Source organism: Scyliorhinus torazame, chromosome 17 (assembly GCF_047496885.1).
Source record: "Scyliorhinus torazame isolate Kashiwa2021f chromosome 17, sScyTor2.1, whole genome shotgun sequence".
Classification (NCBI taxonomy): Eukaryota; Metazoa; Chordata; class Chondrichthyes; order Carcharhiniformes; family Scyliorhinidae; genus Scyliorhinus; species Scyliorhinus torazame.
Window position 1 is genome coordinate 135595430 of NC_092723.1, and position 13877 is coordinate 135609306.

Below are 13877 nucleotides of genomic sequence, written 5' to 3' on the forward strand. Positions count from 1 at the left end.
CTGAATATCTCTCCATTCACTCTGTTTTCACACTCTGAATATCTCTCCACTCAGTATTTTCACACTCTGAATATCTCTTCACCCACTATGTTTTCACACTCTGAATATCTCTCCATTCACTCTGTTTTCACACTCTGAATATTTCTCCATTCACTCTGTTTTCACACTCTGAATATATCTCCATTCACTGGTTTCACACTCTGAATATCTCTCCAGTCACTCTGTTTTCACACGCTGAATATCGCTCCATTCACTCTGTTTTCACACTCTGAATATCTCTCCATTCACTCTGTTTTCACACTCTGAATATCTCTCCTCTCACTGTTTTATCACTCTGAGTATCTCTCCACTCACTCTGTTTCCACACTCTGAATATCACTCCATTCACTCTGTTTTCACACTCTGAATATCTCTCCACTCAGTGTTTTCACACTCTGAATATCTCTTCACCCACTATGTTTTCACACTCTGAATATCTCTCCATTCACTCTGTTGTCACACTCTGAATATCTCCACATTCACTCTGTTTTCACACTCTGAATATATCTCCATTCACTGGTTTCACACTCTGAATATCTCTCCTCTCACTCTGTTTTATCACTCTGAGTATCTCTCCACTCACTCTGTTTCCACACTCTGAATATCACTCCATTCACTCTGTTTTCACACTCTGAATATCCCCCCACTCACTGTTTTCACGCTCTGAATATCTCTCCACTCACTCTATTTTCACGCTCTGAATATCTCTCCATTCACTCTGTTTTCACACTCTGAAGATCTCTCCTCTCACTCTGTTTTCATACTCTGAATATCTCTCCACTCACTCTATTTTCACGCTCTGAATATCTCTCCTCTCACTCTGTTTTCACACTCTGAATATCTCTCCACTCTGTTTTCACACACAGTATGTCTCTCCACTCACTCTGTTTTCACACTCTGAAAATCTCTCCATTCTCTCTGTTTGCACACTCTGAATGTCTCTCCATTCACTCTGTTTTCACACTCTGAATATCTCTCCACTCACTCTATTTTCACGCTCTGAATATCTCTCCTCTCACTCTGTTTTCACACTCTGAATATCTCTCCACTCTGTTTTCACACACAGTATGTCTCTCCACTCACTCTGTTTTCACACTCTGAATATCTCTCCACTCACTTTGTTTCCACACTCTGAATATCACTCCATTCACTCTGTTTTCACACTCTGAATATCTCTCCACTCACTCTGTTTTCACACTCTTATTATCTCTCCACTCACTCTGTTTTCACACTCTGAAAAACCCTCCCCTCACTGTTTTCACGCTCTGAATATCTCTCCACTCTATTTTCAGAGTCTCAATTTCTCTCCACTGTGTTTTCTCACTCTGAATGCCTCTCCATTCACTCTGTTTTCCCACTCTGAATGTCCCGCCACTCACTGTTTTCACACTCTGAATGTGCCTCCACTCACTCTGTTTTCATGCTCTGAATATCTCTCCATTCACTCTGTTTTCACACTCTGGATATCTCTCCTCTCACTCTGTTTTCACATCCTGAATATCTCTCCACTCACTCTCTTTTCACACTCTCAATATCTCTCCATTCACTCTGTTTTCTCTCTCTGAATATCTCTCCATTCACTCTGTTTTCACACTCTGTATATTTCTCCATTCACTCTGTTTTTACACTCTGAATATCTCTCATTTCACTCTGTTTTCACACTTTGAATATCTCTCCACTCACTGTTTTCACACTCTGAATATCTCTCCACCCACTCTGTTTTCACACTCTGAATGTCCCTTCACTCACTGTTTTCACACTCTGAATATCTCTCCACTCACTTTATTTTAACACTCTGAATATTTCTCCATTCACTCTGTTTTCACACTCACTGTTTTCACACTCTGAATATCTCTCCACCAACTCTGTTTTAACATTCTGAATATCTCTCCATTCACTCTGTTTTCACACTCTGAATATCTCTCCATTCACTCTGTTTTCACACTCTGAATATCTCTCCACTCAGTGTTTTCACACTCTGAATATCTCTTCACCCACTATGTTTTCACACTCTGAATATCTCTCCATTCACTCTGTTTTCACACTCTGAATATCTCTCCATTCACTCTGTTTTCACACTCTGAATATATCTCCATTCACTGGTTTCACACTCTGAATATCTCTCCAGTCACTCTGTTTTCACACGCTGAATATCTCTCCACTCACTGTTTTCACACTCTGAATATCTCTCCACCCACTCTGTTTTAACACTCTGAATATCTCTCCACTCACTCTGTTTTCACACTCTGAATATCTCTGCATTCACTCTGTTTTCACACTCTGAATATCTCTCCACTCAGTGTTTTCACAATCTGAATATCTCTCCACTCAGTGTTTTCACACTCTGAATATCTCTCCATTCGCTCTGTTTTCACACTCTGAATATCGCTCCATTCACTCTGTTTTCACACTCTGAATATCTCTCCATTCACTCTGTTTTCACACTCTGAATATCTCTCCTCTCACTCTGTTTTATCACTCTGAGTATCTCTCCACTCACTCTGTTTCCACACTCTGAATATCACTCCATTCACTCTGTTTTCACACTCTGAATATCTCTCCACTCAGTGTTTTCACACTCTGAATATCTCTTCACCCACTATGTTTTCACACTCTGAATATCTCTCCATTCACTCTGTTTTCACACTCTGAATATCTCTCCACTCACTCTGTTTTCACACTCTGAATATCTCTCCATTCGCTGTTTTCACACTCTGAATATCTCGCCACTCACTCTGTTTTCACACTCTGAATCTCTCTGCACTCACTCTGTTTTCACACTCTGAAAAACCCTGCCCTCACTGTTTTCACGCTCAGAATATCTCTCCACTCTATTTTCACAGTCACAATTTCTCTCCACTGTGAATTCTCACTCTTCTCCACAATTTCTCACTCTGAATGCCTCTCCATTCACTCTGTTTTCCCACTCTGAATGTCCCTCCACTCACTGTTTTCACACTCTGAATGTGCCTCCACTCACTCTGTTTTCACGCTCTGAATATCTCTCCATTGACTCTGTTTTCACACTCTGGATATCTCTCATCTCACTCTGTTTTAACACTCTGAATATCTCTCCTCCCACTCTGTTTTCACATCCTGAATATCTCTCCACTCACTCTCTTTTCACACTCTCAATATCTCTCCATTCACTCTGTTTTCTCTCTCTGAATATCTCTCCATTCACTCTGTTTTCACACTCTGTATATTTCTCCATTCACTCTGTTTTCACACTCTGAATATCTCTCCTTTCACTCTGTTTTCTCACTTTGAATATCTCTCCACTCACTGTTTTCACACTCTGAATATCTCTCTACCCGCTCTGTTTTCACACTCTGAGTATCTCTCCATTCACACTGTTTTCACACTCTGAATGTCCCTTCACTCACTGTTTTCACACTCTGAATATGTCTCCACTCACTCTGTTTTAACACTCTGAATATTTCTCCATTCACTCTGTTTTCACACTCTGAATATCTCTCCACTCACTGTTTTCACACTCTGAATATCTCTCCACCCACTCTGTTTTAACATTCTGAATATCTCCTCATTCACTCTGTTTTCACACTCTGAATATCTCTCCATTCACTCTGTTTTCACACTCTGAATATCTCTCCACTCAGTATTTTCACACTCTGAATATCTCTTCACCCACTATGTTTTCACACTCTGAATATCTCTCCATTCACTCTGTTTTCACACTCTGAATATTTCTCCATTCACTCTGTTTTCACACTCTGAATATATCTCCATTCACTGGTTTCACACTCTGAATATCTCTCCAGTCACTCTGTTTTCACACGCTGAATATCGCTCCATTCACTCTGTTTTCACACTCTGAATATCTCTCCATTCACTCTGTTTTCACACTCTGAATATCTCTCCTCTCACTGTTTTATCACTCTGAGTATCTCTCCACTCACTCTGTTTCCACACTCTGAATATCACTCCATTCACTCTGTTTTCACACTCTGAATATCTCTCCACTCAGTGTTTTCACACTCTGAATATCTCTTCACCCACTATGTTTTCACACTCTGAATATCTCTCCATTCACTCTGTTTTCACACTCTGAATATCTCCACATTCACTCTGTTTTCACACTCTGAATATATCTCCATTCACTGGTTTCACACTCTGAATATCTCTCCTCTCACTCTGTTTTATCACTCTGAGTATCTCTCCACTCACTCTGTTTCCACACTCTGAATATCACTCCATTCACTCTGTTTTCACACTCTGAATATCCCCCCACTCACTGTTTTCACGCTCTGAATATCTCGCCACTCACTCTATTTTCACGCTCTGAATATCTCTCCATTCACTCTGTTTTCACACTCTGAAGATCTCTCCTCTCACTCTGTTTTCATACTCTGAATATCTCTCCACTCACTCTATTTTCACGCTCTGAATATCTCTCCTCTCACTCTGTTTTCACACTCTGAATATCTCTCCACTCTGTTTTCACACACGGTATGTCTCTCCACTCACTCTGTTTTCACACTCTGAAAATCTCTCCATTCTCTCTGTTTGCACACTCTGAATGTCTCTCCATTCACTCTGTTTTCACACTCTGAATATCTCTCCACTCACTCTATTTTCACGCTCTGAATATCTCTCCTCTCACTCTGTTTTCACACTCTGAATATCTCTCCACTCTGTTTTCACACACAGTATGTCTCTCCACTCACTCTGTTTTCACACTCTGAATATCTCTCCACTCACTTTGTTTCCACACTCTGAATATCACTCCATTCACTCTGTTTTCACACTCTGAATATCTCTCCACTCACTCTGTTTTCACACTCTTATTATCTCTCCACTCACTCTGTTTTCACACTCTGAAAAACCCTCCCCTCACTGTTTTCACGCTCTGAATATCTCTCCACTCTATTTTCACAGTCTCAATTTCTCTCCACTGTGTTTTCTCACTCTGAATGCCTCTCCATTCACTGTTTTCACACTCTGAATGTGCCTCCACTCACTCTGTTTTCATGCTCTGAATATCTCTCCATTCACTCTGTTTTCACACTCTGGATATCTCTCCTCTCACTCTGTTTTAACACTCTGAATATCTCTCCTCCCACTCTGTTTTCACATCCTGAATATCTCTCCACTCACTCTCTTTTCACACTCTCAATATCTCTCCATTCACTCTGTTTTCTCTCTCTGAATATCTCTCCATTCACTCTGTTTTCACACTCTGTATATTTCTCCATTCACTCTGTTTTTACACTCTGAATATCTCTCCATTCACACTGTTTTCACACTCTGAATGTCCCTTCACTCACTGTTTTCACACTCTGAATATCTCTCCACTCACTTTATTTTAACACTCTGAATATTTCTCCATTCACTCTGTTTTCACACTCACTGTTTTCACACTCTGAATATCTCTCCACCAACTCTGTTTTAACATTCTGAATATCTCTCCATTCACTCTGTTTTCACACTCTGAATATCTCTCCATTCACTCTGTTTTCACACTCTGAATATCTCTCCACTCAGTGTTTTCACACTCTGAATATCTCTTCACCCACTATGTTTTCACACTCTGAATATCTCTCCATTCACTCTGTTTTCACACTCTGAATATCTCTCCATTCACTCTGTTTTCACACTCTGAATATATCTCCATTCACTGGTTTCACACTCTGAATATCTCTCCAGTCACTCTGTTTTCACACGCTGAATATCTCTCCACTCACTGTTTTCACACTCTGAATATCTCTCCACCCACTCTGTTTTAACACTCTGAATATCTCTCCACTCACTCTGTTTTCACACTCTGAATATCTCTGCATTCACTCTGTTTTCACACTCTGAATATCTCTCCACTCAGTGTTTTCACAATCTGAATATCTCTCCACTCAGTGTTTTCACACTCTGAATATCTCTCCATTCACTCTGTTTTCACACTCTGAATATCGCTCCATTCACTCTGTTTTCACACTCTGAATATCTCTCCATTCACTCTGTTTTCACACTCTGAATATCTCTCCTCTCACTCTGTTTTATCACTCTGAGTATCTCTCCACTCACTCTGTTTCCACACTCTGAATATCACTCCATTCACTCTGTTTTCACACTCTGAATATCTCTCCACTCAGTGTTTTCACACTCTGAATATCTCTTCACCCACTATGTTTTCACACTCTGAATATCTCTCCATTCACTCTGTTTTCACACTCTGAATATCTCTCCATTCATTCTGTTTTCACACTCTGAATATATCTCCATTCACTGGTTTCACACTCTGAATATCTCTCCAGTCACTCTGTTTTCACACGCTGAATATCGCTCCATTCACTCTGTTTTCACACTCTGAATATCTCTCCATTCACTCTGTTTTCACACTCTGAATATCTCTCCTCTCACTCTGTTTTATCACTCTGAGTATCTCTCCACTCACTCTGTTTTCACACTCTGAATATCCCCCCACTCATTGTTTTCACGCTCTGAATATCTCTCCACTCACTCTGTTTTCACACTCTGAATATCTCTCCTCTAACTCTGTTTTATCACTCTGAGTATCTCTCCACTCACTCTGTTTCCACACTCTGAATATCACTCCATTCACTCTGTTTTCACACTCTGAATATCTCTCCACTCAGTGTTTTCACACTCTGAATATCTCTTCACCCACTATGTTTTCACACTCTGAATATCTCTCCATTCACTCTGTTTTCACACTCTGAATATCTCTCCATTCATTCTGTTTTCACACTCTGAATATATCTCCATTCACTGGTTTCACACTCTGAATATCTCTCCAGTCACTCTGTTTTCACACGCTGAATATCGCTCCATTCACTCTGTTTTCACACTCTGAATATCTCTCCATTCACTCTGTTTTCACACTCTGAATATCTCTCCTCTCACTCTGTTTTATCACTCTGAGTATCTCTCCACTCACTCTGTTTTCACACTCTGAATATCCCCCCACTCACTGTTTTCACGCTCTGAATATCTCTCCACTCACTCTATTTTCACGCTCTGAATATCTCTCCATTCACTCTGTTTTCACACTCTGAAGATCTCTCCTCTCACTCTGTTTTCATACTCTGAATATCTCTCCACTCTGTTTTCACACACAGTATGTCTCTCCACTCACTCTGTTTTCACACTCTGAACATCTCTCCATTCTCTCTGTTTGCACACTCTGAATGTCTCGCCATTCACTCTGTTTTCACACTCTGAATATCTCTCCACTCACTCTATTTTCACGCTCTGAATATCTCTCCTCTCACTCTGTTTTCACACTCTGAATATCTCTCCACTCAGTGTTTTCACACTCTGAATATCTCTTCACCCACTATGTTTTCACACTCTGAATATCTCTCCATTCACTCTGTTTTCACACTCTGAATATCTCTCCATTCACTCTGTTTTCACACTCTGAATATATCTCCATTCACTGGTTTCACACTCTGAATATCTCTCCAGTCACTCTGTTTTCACACGCTGAATATCGCTCCATTCACTCTGTTTTCACACTCTGAATATCTCTCCATTCACTCTGTTTTCACACTCTGAATATATCTCCATTCACTGGTTTCACACTCTGAATATCTCTCCAGTCACTCTGTTTTCACACGCTGAATATCGCTCCATTCACTCTGTTTTCACACTCTGAATATCTCTCCTCTCACTGTTTTCACGCTCTGAATATCTCTCCACTCACTCTATTTTCACGCTCTGAATATCTCTCCATTCACTCTGTTATCACACTCTGAAGATCTCTCCTCTCACTCTGTTTTCATACTCTGAATATCTCTCCACTCTGTTTTCACACACAGTATGTCTCTCCACTCACTCTGTTTTCACACTCTGAACATCTCTCCATTCTCTCTGTTTGCACACTCTGAATGTCTCTCCATTCACTCTGTTTTCACACTGAATATCTCTCCACTCACTCTATTTTCACGCTCTGAATATCTCTCCTCTCACTCTGTTTTCACACTCTGAATATCTCTCCACTCTGTTTTCACACACATTATGTCTGTCCATTCACTCTGTTTTCACACTCTGGATATCTCTCCTCTCACTCTGTTTTAACACTCTGAATATCTCTCCTCCCACTCTGTTTTCACATCCTGAATATCTCTCCACTCACTCTCTTTTCACACTCTCAATATCTCTCCATTCCCTCTGTTTTCTCTCTCTGAATATCTCTCCATTCACTCTGTTTTCACACTCTGTATATTTCTCCATTCACTCTGTTTTTACACTCTGAATATCTCTCCTTTCACTCTGTTTTCACACTTTGAATATCTCTCCACTCACTGTTTTCACACTCTGAATATCTCTCCACCCACTCTGTTTTCACACTCTGAGTATCTCTCCATTCACACTGTTTTCACACTCTGAATGTCCCTTCACTCACTGTTTTCACACTCTGAATATCTCTCCACTCACTTTATTTTAACACTCTGAATATTTCTCCATTCACTCTGTTTTCACACTCTGAATATCTCTCCACTCAGTGTTTTCACACTCTGAATATCTCTCCACCAACTCTGTTTTAACATTCTGAATATCTCTCCATTCACTCTGTTTTCACACTCTGAATATCTCTCCATTCACTCTGCTTTCGCACTCTGAATATCTCTCCACTCAGTGTTTTCACACTCTGAATATCTCTTCACCCACTATGTTTTCACACTCTGAATATCTCTCCATTCACTCTGTTTTCACACTCTGAATATCTCTCCATTCACTCTGTTTTCACACTCTGAATATATCTCCATTCACTGGTTTCACACTCTGAATATCTCTCCAGTCACTCTGTTTTCACACGCTGAATATCTCTCCACTCACTGTTTTCACACTCTGAATATCTCTCCCCCCACTCTGTTTTAACACTGAATATCTCTCCACTCACTCTGTTTTCACACTCTGAATATCTCTCCATTCACTCTGTTTTCACACTCTGAATATCTCTCCACTCAGTGTTTTCACAATCTGAATATCTCTCCACTCAGTGTTTTCACACTCTGAATATCTCTCCATTCACTCTGTTTTCACACTCTGAATATCGCTCCATTCACTCTGTTTTCACACTCTGAATATCTCTCCACTCACTGTTTTCACACTCTGAATATCTCTCCACCCACTCTGTTTTAACATTCTGAATATTTCCTCATTCACTCTGTTTTCACACTCTGAATATCTCTGCATTCACTCTGTTTTCACACTCTGAATATCTCTCCACTCAGTGTTTTCACAATCTGAATATCTCTCCACTCAGTGTTTTCACACTCTGAATATCTCTCCATTCACTCTGTTTTCACACTCTGAATATCGCTCCATTCACTCTGTTTTCACACTCTGAATATCTCTCCATTCACTCTGTTTTCACACTCTGAATATCTCTCCTCTCACTCTGTTTTATCACTCTGAGTATCTCTCCACTCACTCTGTTTCCACACTCTGAATATCACTCCATTCACTCTGTTTTCACACTCTGAATATCTCTCCACTCAGTGTTTTCACACTCTGAATATCTCTTCACCCACTATGTTTTCACACTCTGAATATCTCTCCATTCACTCTGTTTTCACACTCTGAATATCTCTCCATTCATTCTGTTTTCACACTCTGAATATATCTCCATTCACTGGTTTCACACTCTGAATATCTCTCCAGTCACTCTGTTTTCACACGCTGAATATCGCTCCATTCACTCTGTTTTCACACTCTGAATATCTCTCCATTCACTCTGTTTTCACACTCTGAATATCTCTCCTCTCACTCTGTTTTATCACTCTGAGTATCTCTCCACTCACTCTGTTTTCACACTCTGAATATCCCCCCACTCACTGTTTTCACGCTCTGAATATCTCTCCACTCACTCTATTTTCACGCTCGGAATATCTCTCCATTCACTCTGTTTTCACACTCTGAAGATCTCTCCTCTCACTCTGTTTTCATACTCTGAATATCTCTCCACTCTGTTTTCACACACAGTATGTCTCTCCACTCACTCTGTTTTCACACTCTGAACATCTCTCCATTCTCTGTTTGCACACTCTGAATGTCTCGCCATTCACTCTGTTTTCACACTCTGAATATCTCTCCACTCACTCTATTTTCACGCTCTGAATATCTCTCCTCTCACTCTGTTTTCACACTCTGAATATCTCTCCACTCAGTGTTTTCACACTCTGAATATCTCTTCACCCACTATGTTTTCACACTCTGAATATCTCTCCATTCACTCTGTTTTCACACTCTGAATATCTCTCCATTCACTCTGTTTTCACACTCTGAATATATCTCCATTCACTGGTTTCACACTCTGAATATCTCTCCAGTCACTCTGTTTTCACACGCTGAATATCGCTCCATTGACTCTGTTTTCACACTCTGAATATCTCTCCATTCACTCTGTTTTCACACTCTGAATATCTCTCCTCTCACTCTGTTTTATCACTCTGAGTATCTCTCCACTCACTCTGTTTTCACACTCTGAATATCCCCCCACTCACTGTTTTCACGCTCTGAATATCTCTCCACTCACTCTATTTTCACGCTCTGAATATCTCTCCATTCACTCTGTTATCACACTCTGAAGATCTCTCCTCTCACTCTGTTTTCATACTCTGAATATCTCTCCACTCTGTTTTCACACACAGTATGTCTCTCCACTCACTCTGTTTTCACACTCTGAACATCTCTCCATTCTCTCTGTTTGCACACTCTGAATGTCTCTCCATTCACTCTGTTTTCACACTCTGAATATATCTCCATTCACTGGTTTCACACTCTGAATATCTCTCCAGTCACTCTGTTTTCACACGCTGAATATCGCTCCATTGACTCTGTTTTCTCACTTTGAATATCTCTCCACTCACTGTTTTCACACTCTGAATATCTCTCTACCCACTCTGTTTTCACACTCTGAGTATCTCTCCATTCACACTGTTTTCACACTCTGAATGTCCCTTCACTCACTGTTTTCACACTCTGAATATGTCTCCACTCACTCTGTTTTAACACTCTGAATATTTCTCCATTCACTCTGTTTTCACACTCTGAATATCTCTCCACTCACTGTTTTCACACTCTGAATATCTCTCCACCCACTCTGTTTTAACATTCTGAATATCTCCTCATTCACTCTGTTTTCACACTCTGAATATCTCTCCATTCACTCTGTTTTCACACTCTGAATATCTCTCCACTCAGTATTTTCACACTCTGAATATCTCTTCACCCACTATGTTTTCACACTCTGAATATCTCTCCATTCACTCTGTTTTCACACTCTGAATATTTCTCCATTCACTCTGTTTTCACACTCTGAATATATCTCCATTCACTGGTTTCACACTCTGAATATCTCTCCAGTCACTCTGTTTTCACACGCTGAATATCGCTCCATTCACTCTGTTTTCACACTCTGAATATCTCTCCATTCACTCTGTTTTCACACTCTGAATATCTCTCCTCTCACTGTTTTATCACTCTGAGTATCTCTCCACTCACTCTGTTTCCACACTCTGAATATCACTCCATTCACTCTGTTTTCACACTCTGAATATCTCTCCACTCAGTGTTTTCACACTCTGAATATCTCTTCACCCACTATGTTTTCACACTCTGAATATCTCTCCATTCACTCTGTTTTCACACTCTGAATATCTCCACATTCACTCTGTTTTCACACTCTGAATATATCTCCATTCACTGGTTTCACACTCTGAATATCTCTCCTCTCACTCTGTTTTATCACTCTGAGTATTTCTCCACTCACTCTGTTTCCACACTCTGAATATCACTCCATTCACTCTGTTTTCACACTCTGAATATCCCCCCACTCACTGTTTTCACGCTCTGAATATCTCGCCACTCACTCTATTTTCACGCTCTGAATATCTCTCCATTCACTCTGTTTTCACACTCTGAAGATCTCTCCTCTCACTCTGTTTTCATACTCTGAATATCTCTCCACTCACTCTATTTTCACGCTCTGAATATCTCTCCTCTCACTCTGTTTTCACACTCTGAATATCTCTCCACTCTGTTTTCACACACAGTATGTCTCTCCACTCACTCTGTTTTCACACTCTGAAAATCTCTCCATTCTCTCTGTTTGCACACTCTGAATGTCTCTCCATTCACTCTGTTTTCACACTCTGAATATCTCTCCACTCACTCTATTTTCACGCTCTGAATATCTCTCCTCTCACTCTGTTTTCACACTCTGAATATCTCTCCACTCTGTTTTCACACACAGTATGTCTCTCCACTCACTTTGTTTTCACACTCTGAATATCTCTCCACTCACTTTGTTTCCACACTCTGAATATCACTCCATTCACTCTGTTTTCACACTCTGAATATCTCTCCACTCACTCTGTTTTCACACTCTTATTATCTCTCCACTCACTCTGTTTTCACACTCTGAAAAACCCTCCCCTCACTGTTTTCACGCTCTGAATATCTCTCCACTCTATTTTCACATTCTCAATTTCTCTCCACTGTGTTTTCTCACTCTGAATGCCTCTCCATTCACTGTTTTCACGCTCTGAATATCTCTCCACTCACTCTATTTTCACGCTCTGAATATCTCTCCATTCACTCTGTTATCACACTCTGAAGATCTCTCCTCTCACTCTGTTTTCATACTCTGAATATCTCTCCACTCTGTTTTCACACACAGTATGTCTCTCCACTCACTCTGTTTTCACACTCTGAACATCTCTCCATTCTCTCTGTTTGCACACTCTGAATGTCTCTCCATTCACTCTGTTTTCACACTGAATATCTCTCCACTCACTCTATTTTCACGCTCTGAATATCTCTCCTCTCACTCTGTTTTCACACTCTGAATATCTCTCCACTCTGTTTTCACACACATTATGTCTGTCCATTCACTCTGTTTTCACACTCTGGATATCTCTCCTCTCACTCTGTTTTAACACTCTGAATATCTCTCCTCCCACTCTGTTTTCACATCCTGAATATCTCTCCACTCACTCTCTTTTCACACTCTCAATATCTCTCCATTCCCTCTGTTTTCTCTCTCTGAATATCTCTCCATTCACTCTGTTTTCACACTCTGTATATTTCTCCATTCACTCTGTTTTTACACTCTGAATATCTCTCCTTTCACTCTGTTTTCACACTTTGAATATCTCTCCACTCACTGTTTTCACACTCTGAATATCTCTCCACTCACTTTATTTTAACACTCTGAATATTTCTCCATTCACTCTGTTTTCACACTCACTGTTTTCACACTCTGAATATCTCTCCACCAACTCTGTTTTAACATTCTGAATATCTCTCCATTCACTCTGTTTTCACACTCTGAATATCTCTCCATTCACTCTGTTTTCACACTCTGAATATCTCTCCACTCAGTGTTTTCACACTCTGAATATCTCTTCACCCACTATGTTTTCACACTCTGAATATCTCTCCATTCACTCTGTTTTCACACTCTGAATATCTCTCCATTCACTCTGTTTTCACACTCTGAATATATCTCCATTCACTGGTTTCACACTCTGAATATCTCTCCAGTCACTCTGTTTTCACACGCTGAATATCTCTCCACTCACTGTTTTCACACTCTGAATATCTCTCCACCCACTCTGTTTTAACACTCTGAATATCTCTCCACTCACTCTGTTTTCACACTCTGAATATCTCTGCATTCACTCTGTTTTCACACTCTGAATATCTCTCCACTCAGTGTTTTCACAATCTGAATATCTCTCCACTCAGTGTTTTCACACTCTGAATATCTCTCCATTCACTCTGTTTTCACACTCTGAATATCGCTCCATTCACTCTGTTTTCACACTCTGAATATCTCTCCATTCACTCTG

At 40.3% G+C, this 13877-nt stretch overlaps 1 protein-coding gene across 1 annotated transcript in view; it reads left to right on the forward strand.

Moving 5' to 3' along the window:
• Positions 1-13877, forward strand: part of LOC140394170 (sodium/myo-inositol cotransporter 2-like) — a 402805-nt gene that overhangs the window by 348925 nt on the left and 40003 nt on the right. The gene's annotated exons all lie outside the window — the stretch shown is intronic.